The following is a 14905-nucleotide window of genomic DNA, read 5'->3' on the forward strand; positions in this document are numbered from 1 at the left end:
CTCAGCACAGTGCACTGCACACACACCGGCTCTCAGCTCTGAGCTCAGCACAGTGCACTGCACACACACCGGCTCTCAGCTCTGAGCTCAGCACAGTGCACTGCACACACACCGGCTCTCAGCTCAGCACAACGTAATGCACACACACCGGCTCTCAGCTCAGCACAACGTAATGCACACACACCGGCTCTCAGCTCAGCACAACGTAATGCACACACACCGGCTCTCAGCTCAGCACAACGTAATGCACACACGCACACACACACACACACCGGCTCTCAGCTCTGAGCTCAGGATAGTGCACTGCACACGCACCAGCTCTGAGCTCAGCACAACGTAATGCACACACACACACACACACACACACACCGGCTCTGAGCTCAGCACGCAAAAGGGGCGGTGCGCGCGCTCCAGTTTCATTCTGTGACGTAGAGCTCAGGACGCGCGCCCCCGTGGAGTTTCACTACAGCTCCATCACGGGTCAGGAGCGGTGCTTCCTACCGGCTTTTTTGTTTGTTTGTTTAAATATATATATTTCTTTTCTCTCTCTCCCTCTGTCTTGTTTTTAAAGCTAGCGCGCACAGAGTTATGATTACAGCGCAACATTAAGTTACAGTAAAAATACAAGCTTAATCAGGTAAGTTGACTTTCTTCTGGCTTCAGAATCACATACATGCTTTCTGTAATGCTCTTCTTTCTAATGCTGCTGCTCAGGTTTGAATGACATGAGGAGACTGAAGATCACTGGCCAACCTGGCTGGTCATGAAATCTGCCACAATGCAAACTATGTGTATTTTCTAACAGTTTAATCTAATCTGCACAGCACTGAGCATTGGATAGTGTTGAGCTCTATCAGAGATTACTAATGATCTTCATGCACTCTGCTTCTGGCTTGTATTTTGTATTCAGCCTCAGGATCAGACTTATGACAGACTTAATGCATGTAGCTCTCCCATAAGCTGTTATGTGGTAAGAGGATGCTCTGGAGCTTGGTCTTAGTTAGGAATAATGCTGGGATGTAGACCAGGCTGTGATGCTGTGCTCTAACAAGACTGCCTGTGTACATCTACATATATCTGTGCTTCATTTCACACTATAACCTGTCATTAATAAGATTAAGTGAGGTACTTAAGCTTGTTCTGTTTGTTATAAAACAGCAACCACACTACATCCATCTGCAAAGGTTGCCAGGTGTCTGCTCCCTCGGTACGCTGAGCCTGGTGGCATGGTGCCAACCTGGAATTTACACCTCTGATCTTCTTTCTGCAGAGAGCACACCGGTTTAAAACCAGGTGACGTCAAAATACACAAGGACAACATCTGTATATCGAATACGTACGTACCTGCTGTTAATTTCTCAGCAAAAATCCACAATATCCCATGCAAACATGTTTGCTTGTACTATGAAACACGTCAGTTACACTAATCCCATATCATTATGTTTTATTTTAGCAAACAATTCACAGGCCTTTAATTCTTCCCATCAGAAGGCAAGTTGTGTACATAGGAATGCAGATCTCACACTTAAATACAGTTGTGATAACTTTTCAGTGATCCTGCCCACTGGGTAGATTCACACCCACCCACTGTTTGAATCCAAAAAGAGTTCAGCTCCAAATGAACTGGGCATGTGTCGATAATCACAATATGCAGCACGCACAGGGTTGTTAGCATGGAGTTATGGTTACCAGACCTACAGTATATTCTGTCTGGTAGTGTTTGTGCTCCTCAAATAAAGACCATCCCATTCAGAATGCAGCATACAAAAAGCTGTCTTCTAAATAAGTTATTTTGGCTAGATTTGAAAAAGCATCACATGTTCTGTTCATCAGATGAAAAACACAAAAGCTCAAATGATAATGATCAGTGAGGGCTGGTCATGACAGTAGATGGGAGACTAAAATCTAATATCTATCAGTAGCTCAACAATGAAACTATTAGGGTTGAGCAATGCATTATATATAGAAGAATGATGTGGCACAAACTATTACACACATTAAGACAGATAGGCAGCTGTATTTGTGATTTATCTTTTTTTTTTCTTCCAAGTCCATAATGCTGTACTGGGTCCATTCTCTTTAAACAGAAAAGTTGTAACCCTTTTATTTGAACCAAAAATCACCAAACTTGGTTCCATTCTCTGTCCTTTTGTGTAATTTTTGCATAGATTAGGCAGTGTGTGCTTAGTTTATCTTCTTTTAGTTTCTCATCCAAAGGTATTTTGGGGGAAAAAATGATGGTATGAATGCGTCACTTGAGCGGGCTGAACGATATCAGCTTAAATGTAGACGAAATCTAGGAGACACTTCAGTCTGTGTAATTATCTGACACTGACAGGCTACATGAATCTACAGTCTGGGCTAGAAAGAAATCAGCCCGAGCCTCACTTCTTCATACTCTTCTGTGTATTCTTCATTGTTGGTGCTGTCGTGCTTGGTTCCACAGAAGTCTAGAATAATCTACCTTTAAGCCATTTGTTAACAGCAAATAATCTGATGCCAAAAATGAAACCTTTCAGTATGCTGATGTCTTTTTTTAATCTTTGAAACACAGGGGATTTTAGCAACACCAGTCACCAGTGATAATGACATGATAATATTGTAAATCATGATTATTATTATTATGATATAAAAGGAGTTCAAGCAGTATTTTCTTTCCAGTTTTGCCTTTAGTTTACACATTAGGAGTCCAGATTTATAATTTCTGTGAAGCTTCTTTGGGGCAAATATCTGTTATGAAAAATGTGCCATGTCAATAAAAATGAAACTGAAAATGTAATATGAGCACATGCCTGTTATGAGCAAACTGCATATTTGTAGCAATTATGTATCGATTGTGTGGCCATATAGATTTAAAATGTTGCCATGGTGTTTGGCTTTTTCAAGGCATTACTTAAAAACAAAACTAAAATCAGGGGTGGAAAATACTTGCGTAATTGTACATCATTACTACAGTATCATTGAAATTTAATACTTTACGCTTACTTAAGTAGATTTCTGAGGATTTATTTTATTCTATAGTACTTTATAAGTACTTAAATTGACATTATTAGTTAAGTAGGTCAAGCTGAATAAGTTTTGGATGATTTTTTTCACTCTTTGAGACCGCTGCCTTTTCCCACCCTTGAACACAATGTGGTGGTTCAGCTAGAGTTAGCATGCTAACTAGAGTTAGCATTAGCAAGGACTGTCCCGATATTACTTACAAGTGCACTGTATAACACTATAAACACTCAAACTCCGGCTCATAATGATTTATGAGAATGGTTACAAGTGCATTCTCTGTCTTTTTCATTTCATAATGAACTCTTATGAGTGCCAAGCTGTGTTTTTTTGCATGTTAGCAGGGTGCAGAGTGAAGCGGTGTGAGGGAGTGGCTATAAAATGACTAACAGGATGGCCATCTAAACACAAACATGCATTCTGGACTGTAAAGCAGTTTTCCAAAGGGATTTTCTCAGCCATGTTATACTTTCCTCCTGAGGAAAATCACGACTTAACACCCTCATTCCTCATATTTTTTCACCTTATTCATTATTATCATTTAGGGAAAAAAATTGACTATTGCACCTTTAAGTATAATTTCTCAATAAAATGAAAATGCATGGCTGAGCTTTACAGGGATTTTTTTTTCATGGCTAGGGGGTGTAAAAAGGTATTAACAGGGTGGCGTTCTTGAGGCATTAACAGGGTGGTCCAGCTGAGGATGTATGTATATGTTGCGCTCATACAAGATTTCAGAAAGAGCAACTGCATAATTGATGAACAATAAATATTATCCTACATGATTCTTGCTTGTGAAAAATATCAAGGCAATATTAAGTTACATGAAGCGATCATGATACATGACGTTTACTATGATAAGCAGATTTACAATAAATATAACAGCAACCCAGTTTTATTTAAAGAGCTATTTGCTTTTGGGGCTTTACCTGTCAGTCCTGTCTTTTCAGAGAATGCTTATACTACTTTCATCTTTAAATCAGACTGAATAAATAGAATGACTAAATAAAGTTTATTCTTGTTACTATTACAAATTATTACACTTTTTGTTTGTAATAATTTGTACAAATATTGTTACAAATACATAAGCATTATTAGAAGCACAAAACAGTATAATCTCTGTTTAAAGTGTATTAACATGCGCTGTGTTTAAAGGGATTTGTCTTCATATATATCTGAACTGTTTTGAAAGCTAATTAAATTTTTTTTTAAACAACAGCGTCTTCTCTCTGCTTGTGCCATGTCTCAGAGTCTGCTGGAGATACACTCATGAATGGCACATCCTAAAGAAATTCAGTGACATTCATTGAAAATGTTTCAGTGAAATGTTTATCCTGTTACTCTTTTTACTCTTGTTACTCTGTCATCTTTTCTGGTTTATGTCTTTGATGGATTTTACAATACAAATATACAAAAACAAAATTGTTAGTCTTAGCTTTTCAGTTTCTATAGGTGACAGTATTAGAAACAACAATTGGCAAGGCCAATTCTACTGTTTTTGCTATACACTAATGACATTTGGGTTTAAGATCAAAAGATGAATATGAGACAATAGATCAGAATTTCAGCTTTCATTTCCTGATATTTTCATCTAGATATTTTAAACAACAAGGGAGAAACCCCCCCAAAGAAAACAGCAACTGAAAGAAGCTGTGGTACAAGGGTCTCTAGGTCTAAACCAACGTTTTATTTTTATTGTAGCGTTATAACGTTACAATAATAACGTTAACATTATTGTAGCAGGAAAACCTTTTGTTGTTGGGTACTAAATCCATTAAAAATCATTTAGGTGCTAGATTTAACCTTTTTTCTAAGAGTGTAGTTGAGCATACTGTGTATCCAACACTGTGTATCCAATTGTGAAAAATAAACATCCAACATTTCCTTTCTTAGTTTATTTTCCACTATTAATAGCCTATATTAGCTGATACATGTTTTTTCCACTATATTTGACATGCCTCTGTTAAAATAAACCCAGACAGACTAATAAAACATTACACAAATAGACAGGATTTCAAATGAGAGGAAGTTATGCCAACTCAGTCTACTGCATTCCTGTCTACTGTCACGGCTGTGTGAGCGGAGGATATTAGCTTTTGTGTGGTATTGGGGCATTTTCTTTTGGTCTACCATGTTCCATTCAGACTTTTAAACTTTCTGCAGTACACTCATTTCAAACCTTTTATCCTTTGCTTCATTCAATTGTCTGCTTCCAGCCTATGTAAATAAGACTTGTAGAAATTCAGTGAAATTTTGACATGTGCATAAAAAGCGAGGTGAGTTATGGGTCATATTCATGTTGCTATGTAGGCCTCTGTGTATGCGAACTTAGTGGTTATTCAGCTCAGAGGGTTTCTGTCAGGGTCATCTGGTGAAAAATATTTGCGCATACATTGGCTCAATGCTTCATCTTATACCATAATTACACCCTGCTCATGACTTGACTTGCATAGCAGAATGTATAAACCCAGAGTTTTTGAAGTGGGAGTATTCCTTGGCAGGAGACTTAACCCACTGCCACTGGGCAAGTACATTGGGCCTGGACTAGAAAATGCTTAATTAGAGCATTGCAATTGATCCCCAGGGACTGTTTTAGCCTGATGGACACTTGTGCAAGGAGTGGCAGACTTCACTGCATCATTTAAGGCTTTCCATTCATTATATATATGCCATGTAGGAAGGTGAATTAATAAAAAAAAAAAAATCAACTTGCGTGATAGTATTATTGTGCTTCAAAACATGCCCTGGTGGCAGGGTGTCTCAGCGGGTATCATCGTTACATCATAACTCCAGGGTCTAGGGTTGAATCCTGAACTCAGGTTGCTGTGTGTTCATAAACAGAGCTCAGTTTCACATCTTCGTTCCATGTCCACATGGGTTTCCTCTAGGTTCTCTGGTGGTCTGGCATGGGTTTATTCCTGCGGTTGCTGGAGATGAATGAATGAATGAATGAATGAATGAACATGACCTGGGCCCCGTGCAGAACTTTGCACACCCCATTCAGAAAGCAAAATAAGGACAGCTGTGTCCTGGATTTCTTGGAGTTAATTTAAATGCAGTATTCATATGCATTCTGCTTAATAAACACAACACTACCCTACAACTTCCAATTATCTAGTTATGTTTTTATTTAAGATGTGAAGCATACAATATGTCATTGCCTGTATTTTTGTAAAATCCTGTGATTTAAATAGTTTAATGACAGCATGTTGTGTCTACCTGCTTTAGTTTTTCTCTGTCTGTTTTCATTTTTAGTATTTTTGGTATTACGATAATGTCAGTATCAACCACAGTGCAGGACCCAGGATGCCATTTCATACCCATGATCTGCTGATGGTGCCGATCTGATGCCGCATCATCACAGCTCGATGAAAACGTTTGTCATTGTAATTCTGCTCTGCGTATACTTTAAAATCCTCAGCATCCTACTGCAGCTTTGAAAATATTGTGATTTATTATAATTAGTTAGTTATTGCAAACTGCTGAAAGGTATCTTTTGTCTTTTGGTTTAATCTCGATATATCATGCACTAACGCAACAGAACTGAACAGGTGAGACATATGTTTTTATCTTGAAGTGGAGGATAAACGCATACTTCTCTGTCCATTTGTCTTTAAACAGACTGTTTCAGTTGTTGAATTTTTTTCTATTTCAAAAACATAATCTGCAAAAATCATTGCTGGGTCATGTTTAGAAATCTGGAGCTGCTGAACTATTGCTGATTTTTTAGTACAGTAAAGGCTCTTCTACTATATTTTTGGTCCGCTGAAATACTTTCCTGGGTGTGCATCCGGACCGCGGACCACCAGTTGACAAACCCTATTCTAGAGGGATGATTATGGCCACATATAGGGTTGAGGTTCCACAATGCCATGGTAGTGGTTTTTGTGGTCCATGTGTGGCATGCAATGCAATGGACATGCATAAGTTAATACATCACTACTGTAGCAAAGGGTATTTACAGAAGAGGAAGGGCAACGGCATGCATTTGTAGGGGTGAAGTCTGGACCCGCCCAGTCTTAAAACAGTTGGCCTCATTAGGAGCATTTGAAATCCTAAACTTACAAATTGAGACAGTTCTGTTCTAAAATACAGGGAGCACTAATTACTATCCTGACAAAAAGTAACTGAAAATATACCCTGGCTTTCTCCACTAAATTTCATGCGCTTTCTGCATGGCCTGATTTTACATCTCATTGATTACATTGTTGTGCTTTACCTGCTCAATGGATTTCTCCCATTCTGCATATTTCCATTAAGGAAGCCACTTATTGGAATCATCAGAAATGGCTTCTTCCCCAATTGGATCTCTCCAACTTTCCGGCACTCTCTCTATAGTCAGAATCTAGCACCTTCAACTCTCATTTCGTCCTGAAGTTGTTATGAAGAGGGGAAAAGAAGGGCCTCAATATTTTTGGCATAAAAATTATAAATGAGATGCTTATGTTTGTACTGACTTGATCCCAGTAAATTTGCAGGCCAAAAACAATATTGTTGTTTTTCACATCACATGAAATTGAAGGGAGAAAGATATTTTCATGCCTCGTAACCCTCCAAGGTCTACACTTAAATACTTGTTGTATTTTCTTTTTTTTTTTCAGCTTAGATAAGGCTATGTGACTGTACTTCCAAGTGTTTCAGATGACAGTATAAAAAGCTAAATCTATTGAAATCTTTATCTGGATGGCCCATTACTAATCTCGAGATGGAAATTTGACCAGGATGTTTTACAACTTTGGTGACTCACAGAAACCTGTTGCTGAATGGTCAGATTCTGATTGGTGTAGGGACTGAATAACGAAGCATGATTGATTGAAAATCTTTGTTTACAAGCTTTTACTAACTATTTTCCACCTTGAAAATTAAACAGTGAATAAATAAAATACAAAAACTTCTCTGGAGTGATGAAATAACAAAGAAATATTTTTTTTTACTACTAAACTGTCAAGATAATACATTATTAATAAATTATTAAGCAATACGACATGACCTTATATCGCAGAACCACCAATGTAAAATAACTAAGAATTGTTTGGGATAGATTTAGCAGACACCATTATTTTTCTTACTAAGGTTTCAGCTCTGGATGTTGCCGATGTCTGAGTGTCTGGATGATACTGTCAGGTTTCCTTTCTACACTCGATCCTGCTCATGATGTCAGCATGGTTGATGATCGTGTGGAGTTTAACCATGACCCCATTCCTTCCTGTGTCAGTTTACATCCCTTGTATCGACTCGGATACTGATATGACGCATACTCTACAGTAACCCTGTAGTAAACATTTACAGATAAAAAACATAAACAGATACAGGTTACATGATTTTGTACACAGTGGACAACATTGTAAACATCATTGTGATAATTGCCTGAAATGTGAGGTGAGGAAAGCTTTGTGGTGTGTAATGCAGTGATTCCCATCTTGTGGTTCTCAGATACCAGCTTGGGAACCGGTGGTGTAATGGATGTGTGGCCTATTGTTCTTTATCCAAGTTGATATTTATGCTTGAGTAAACATAGTACTGGAAAGGTGTTTGTTTTGTACAGTAAATTACTGCTATAAATAAACAGCATTACTCTTTGCGGTTATGGCATTACATCATGATACTGATTTGGTGTCCTTGGCTAGAGCAAGCAAGATAATGGTTGGTTTTCCTTTATTTTCTCCCACTGACAGAAACCACAGCAGAGTGATGATCATGTCTCATAATCCTGTTTTTGTGTCCGTCCTCTAATCTGTAACTCACAAACAGGAACAATTTAAGAAAAACATCACAAGGTTTTTTTTTTTTCTTTTTCTTTCTAGCCCTTTCACGGATAGTGTCTGTACTCATGGACAGTCAATTTAAGGCTCTTTTTTATATTTTAGGAAAATATAAGATGTAAAATTACCTCCAAATCACTTGAGAGCATTACTGTAAATGAAGGTAAATAAACATCTGTAGCTCTCTAGACTATTTGTCGTTCTCAATCTTCAGTAATTTCAGTAGCTTTTTTTTAATAAAAAAAAATTAAAGATTTTTAAAAAACTAAGTTTATTTGTTTGGTTTTTTTAAACTAGTGGGGGGCTTTTTTGCATCATGCAGCGGTTCTAAACTGTATAAATTTTGTATGGTTTCTTTAAAAAATGTCTTAAGAGTTACATATTTAAGACCTGATTGTTAAAAATTTTGGACAAGATTTATTTTTTTATTATTTCAGGCATAGTGTTATAGGCTCAAGGACAATCCATTTATTTTTTAATATTTGATATTTAGACAGAATCGAAATTCATATATTATGCAATTTTAAGTAAAAAAGACAATATCTAAAGAATCTGGACATAGGTATAAATAATTTATGCATGAAAGGGCTAGTCTTGCTCCGGCCAGACATTTTTCACAAACCTGCGTAAATTGTAAATGTCCTTGACATTAAATGCACAAAACAGTGGTGATTTTTTTCCGCAATAGGCCCCTTTGCAAGCAGTACATTTGGGTCCTATTGATGATGCCTTCACAAATAAAGTAATTAAACATGTATACTCCCACACCTTTAATATTTCATGAACTGTCAGTAAACTGGTAGTTGTTATGGTGAACAGTGCTGCCTACAACTGTTTAACAACCAGCACTATCATAGCAAAGCAGAAAACAAGCATAACTACTAAGCAACAAATAACTAACACAAATATAAATTATGCCAATTGCACCCACTGCATTATTTCGGTGCTGGAACATTACCTTACATGATCTTACTGGAGCTAAGCACATAAACACAGCTATCATCAATTCATTTTGCTGGAAACTAGCCATTATCTCAGAGAAACAACCTAGCTACCTAATTTTCTTAGTGTACAAAGATGCTATGTGCTATAATACTAGTCCTGAACAAGAAATGAGAGACTTTGATAAGCAAAAAGTGGCATTTAAATACAAGATATATCAGTAAATCATAAATTACAGTGGTTAGGAAACTAGGTGTGTTATGACAGCTTACCCTTTACCAGCCAGAATTATTTATCAAAGAGGAAGAACCTGATGTAAAAATGTATCTAATCATAAGAGCTTTGCTCTGTCCAATTCTTTGTCTTTCCTCTCTCTTCACTTTTGGGCTCCACTTTTATGTTTATGATGGAAAGGAATTCTTACTGGCAAGCAGCCTACGGGGTTTGGAATTTGAAATTAATAACGTCAAACAAAGCAAAGCGATGTAATTAACATCTAAATAGTGTAATATAATATGACGTGTCCTGTTGTGAGGAAATGGAGAAGGAGTCAATGAGTAAATGTACATGAGCTCTACAAAATGAGGAAAACCATGGATTACCATTCAAATTATATAACACTAACACAAAATAATGCAATATTTCATGAGAGGATAGTCCCATTCATCCAGAGCCTATGCCAGTAACACGTGGTACAAGGCAGGGAAACATCTCATTTAAATACAAAGTTATGAAGCATTAGATATAATAGAAAAGTAAATTGTAACATTAAGTTGATTTATTTGGCTTTCATTCAACCTTTCCTTAAAAAGGTTGAAGGAATGAGCTAGAGTTGCTAAATGAAGTAATTTAACTGTCAGCAAATAGCTACACTGTTGAACACATGGGTCACAAGCCCCAGTACAAGTGCACCAGTTGAACCACGGTAGTTCTGCCTCTGGCACAAATAGTGAAAAACAACCCTACAGCCAACATTTATTCTATTAGCCTACTTTCCACGGATTATATTAAGTACATCGATGCCTATATATGTTATCTTTGATACACATTTTTCATGATTTCACAACATAATCGCTATATTTGATGTCACCCTAAACTTAGGTGTTACACGAATAGACATGATTTCGAATTACAGCAAGTTATACCAATTCTGTCCTTAGGATATTATCTTTTGTATGGTGTTGGTACTTTTTCTTTTGGTCTACAATGTTCCATTCAGAGTATTAACTTTGCAGAACCCTCATTCCAAACCTTTAAGCTTTTTGTCCCTTCAGTTTAATTGCTTGTCTGCTTCCAAGCCTAGTAATAATAGAAGTGAGTTGTGTGCCTTTAGGTAGAAACTGGTTTAGTGAGCTAAGTGTTAAGGGCTTATATAGTGAATTATGCAGCATATTCATGTTGCTGCATAGGTGTGTGCGTATTTGAGATTAGCTGTACATTTTGAGAGATTCTGAGAAAGTTATTTAGCTTGGAGTGTTTCTGACAGGGTCACTTACCCTGCTATCCGGTGTGAAATTGACTCAGGATAAAACTTGAATAAGAACTGGCTCAATGCTTTGCTCATAACTATAATTACACCCTGCTCTGTCTTGACCTATGCTGGAGAATTCAAAAATCCAGGGCTTTTGAAGTGGGATTTCCTTTGGTGTAAGACTCAACTCACTGCCACTGGGCAAGGGTTTTAGGCTTGGAGTTTAAAATATAAGTGTATCCCAGCCTGAAGCCACTGTACTTTTATGCAAGAAATCAATAGCTTAATTAGAGCCCCTAGGGATAGTTTTAGTATGATAAATGCACAAATCCCAGTCTTCACCTTATTCATTGAGGCTTACCTTTCATTCTGTACATACATGTCATGTAGGCATGTGCATAATTCAGTTTTTTTTTTACATGTATGTATGGAATATGAATATACACTATATGTTCAAAAGTTTGTGGACACCTGACCATCACACCCATATGTGGTTCTTTGTTGCCACAAAAATTGAAGCACACAATTGTATGGTGTGTCTTCGTATGCTGTAGAATTACAATTTCCTGTCGCTGGAACTAAGAGGTGTAGTCCAAATCCGTTTCACCATGACAGTCCCCCGTGCACAAAGTGAGGTCCATGAAGACATGGTGTGTTATGGTTGGAGTGGAAGAACTTGAGTGTCCTGCACAGAGCCCTGACCTCAACCCCACTCAACACCTTTGGGATGAGCAGAAATGCAGACTGCACACCAGGCCTCCCCGCTCGACATCAGAACCTGACCTCACTAATGCTCTTGTAGCTGAATGAACACAAATCCCCACAGCCACGCTCCAACATCTAGTTTAAAGCCTTCCCATAAGAGTGGAGCTTATTATAACAACAAAGTGGGACTAAATCTGGAATGGGATGTTCAACAAGCGCATATGAGTGTAATGGTCAGGTGTCCCAGTACATTTGTCCATATAGTGTATAATGCCAAACCATACTGCTAAACCCACTACAGTCATACCAGCATAACAACCAATAACAATGGAGGGCAGCTGAAATATGTTGAAATAAACCTCAAAAGATTCAAAAGCAATTTTGCGCATGAGGCAGGAATACACCGTGGATGGGACGCCAGGCCATCTCTTAAGCATCCTTTAAAAAAAATCAGTGGATACTTTTACTTAGAATACTTGTTAGTACTCTATTGTGTACTAGCAGTTTTTAAATGAGGCCCCAGGACCGGAAAACATTCATTTAGCGTATTATTTGAAAAAAGGCATGACTATGGCCACATTTAGGTTTGAGGTTCCCCAGTGCCATGATAGTGGCTTGTGGTCCATGTGTGGCATGCAATGCAATGGACAGCCATTCATTAATACAGGCCGGTGTGTAACACAGTCACAGCTGCAGTGAAGTGTAATTACAGAAGTCAGCCAGGGGAACTTTGCAAGTTTTAAAATACTTGCCATTATCATAAGCATTTGAAATCCCAAACTTACAAATTGAGGCAATTCTGTTCTAAAATACAGGGAGCACTAATTACTATTCTGAAAAAAGTGGCTAAAATTTACCCAGGCATTCACCACTAAATGTACCATGCCTTCAGCATGGGCTGGTTTTTCAAAATGCCAGTAAGGCGTTCTGAGGCACTCTGGCTTCACATGTGGGTACATTTAACATTCCAGTGATTACATGGCTGTGCTTTACCTGCTCAGTGTGGAATTTCCCAAATGGGAATAGGAAGCCTCTTATTGGAACTTTTGGGAATGGCTTATATCACCATTATCCCAGTAAAGCTACAGGCCAAGAAATTGTTCCTGTTTCACACATCAGATTTAAAAATATAAGCTTTTTACTTTCATGTTTATTAACCACCAATATTAAATGGTTAATCAGAGCAAGGTTGGAGGTCCTGATGCTGCTAATGTCTCAGTATACCAATGATCCTGATAGTCTTATGGGATCTTGCTTGATGCTGCTTATGATGTCAGTATGACTGAGTGAAAGTGTTCCACAAAGTTTCTTTCCTGTGTCGGTTTACATGCCGTGTCTAAGCTCAGCATCGGATGTGACGCATGTAGTGAACATTTACAAGTACACGAGTAAACATAAGCAGGTTCATGTTTTGTTTGACTGTACTTAGTGAACATCATTGTAATGTAGCATAAACTAACTGAAGTATGAGGCAGGTGTGTTTATTTGAGGAAGATAGTGTGTCTTTGTGGTTGTGTAATGAGTGTGTGGCTTACTCTTCTTTATCCTGATGTTTACGCCGGGGTAAACATACAGTGGGGTCCAAAATTCTCAGAACAATTTTTGCATTCGTTTCTAATTTAATACAACAGTTTTCATTACAAATTATATTACTGACAACTTGAGTGAAAAGGAGAATTTTTGAATTATTTACATGAATTTCAGAGTTTCATAGTGCTTTTCTTTTTTTGTGCACTCAAGCTGGCATGGACTCGACAAGTTTGTGCAAAACGTTATGATCCATTTTAGCTCAAATCCATCAGAGTGTTGTCTGAACATATGCTTCAGCAGAAGGGATTAGGCATGAGGAGAATCTGACCTTTTGTACAAAGCAGTTAACATGGTCAATATCAAATTTGCTTACATTTAAATTTGGAACTAGAAATAGTGCAGAATCCTGAATATTAAAAATTCAAGATATTGAACATATACTTTCTTTGTTTTAAATATTTCAAAATTATAAAACCTGTTTATTACCAATTATAAATGAAAAAAAAAAAAAAAATCCCAGATTTTCAACATGGTCTCAGTCTTTTGGACCTTACTGTAGTATTTAAAATGTGTTCAACACAATTACTTCTATAGCATGCAAAAGGTAAATACACCGCATTACACTTTGAGGTTTAGGCATTACATAATGATGCTAAATTTAAGTCCTTGGCTAGAGTGACCAATAGATAATGGTCAGTTTTCCTTTATTTTCTTCCACTGACATAACCACAGCAGAGTGAGGATCTTGTCTTGTGAGCCTGTTTTTGTGTCTGTTTTCCAATCTTTAGCTCCCACACAGGAACAAACCACTTACAAACAATCGACATCACACCCTTTTTTCGCTACTTTTGGTCATCTTTTCAGACTCACGGCAGCCGGGGGTGTTTGACTAACTGGTGTAATTGCTGACTCATGCCAGCTTATGTCTCATAAACAGAACCCCAAACTTTCCCTTTCTTTTTTTTGCATGATTTTTCCATTTCTTGCATTGTTATATTTTTGCAACCTGTTTTCCATTCATATGAAGCCTGTAAGGGTTCAGCTTTATGAGTCTGTAAATGCATTGTTCCATTTTAGCTTTCGAAACGTTGACTTCTGCTTTGAGAAAGTGCTAATTTCATATAAATTTCAAAAGCCCACCAGTAAGAGGACTCTCTTGGCTACTGACCGAACAGCACATGGGTGGCTGTTCCAAGAGCATGAAATGAGGAAAAAACAAGGTAATTAAGACACTATAATCACAAATCACAGCATGATCTCTCATGAAAGGTCAGAAAGAAATGGAGAGGGCAGAATATGAGCACAGGGCACATAACATGCCTGACAATTAAAGCACAGTGTTATTTTGGTGGAGACATTATAAAGCTGACGCAGATGGAGGTGTTGAATTTCAGCATAATTACAGTGGAAAGTTTGGCATGCAGTCAACTCATTGGGATTAAAGAGGATGCCACAGTTCGGAAGGAGCTACTTGTTCTCAGTGTAGATGCAG

The 14905-nt window shown here is 37.7% G+C and overlaps 1 protein-coding gene across 5 annotated transcripts in view; it reads left to right on the top strand.

The window, feature by feature from the left end:
* Nucleotides 1-440: 440 nt before the first annotated feature.
* The window catches only part of relt (RELT TNF receptor), a 36014-nt gene continuing 21549 nt past the window's right edge, over nt 441-14905 (top strand). Inside the window, exons 1-2 of one of the 5 annotated variants that reach the window (XM_026914310.3) lie at nt 441-637; nt 1159-1336. The gene's annotated coding sequence lies outside the window, so the exon portion shown is untranslated. The remainder of the gene's footprint in view (nt 638-1158; nt 1337-14905) is intronic. The other 4 variants (XM_053234991.1, XM_026914306.3, XM_026914308.3 and 1 more) reach the window with 4 other exon arrangements.

This window comes from Pangasianodon hypophthalmus, chromosome 6 (assembly GCF_027358585.1).
Source record: "Pangasianodon hypophthalmus isolate fPanHyp1 chromosome 6, fPanHyp1.pri, whole genome shotgun sequence".
NCBI classification, from domain to species: domain Eukaryota; kingdom Metazoa; phylum Chordata; class Actinopteri; order Siluriformes; family Pangasiidae; genus Pangasianodon; species Pangasianodon hypophthalmus.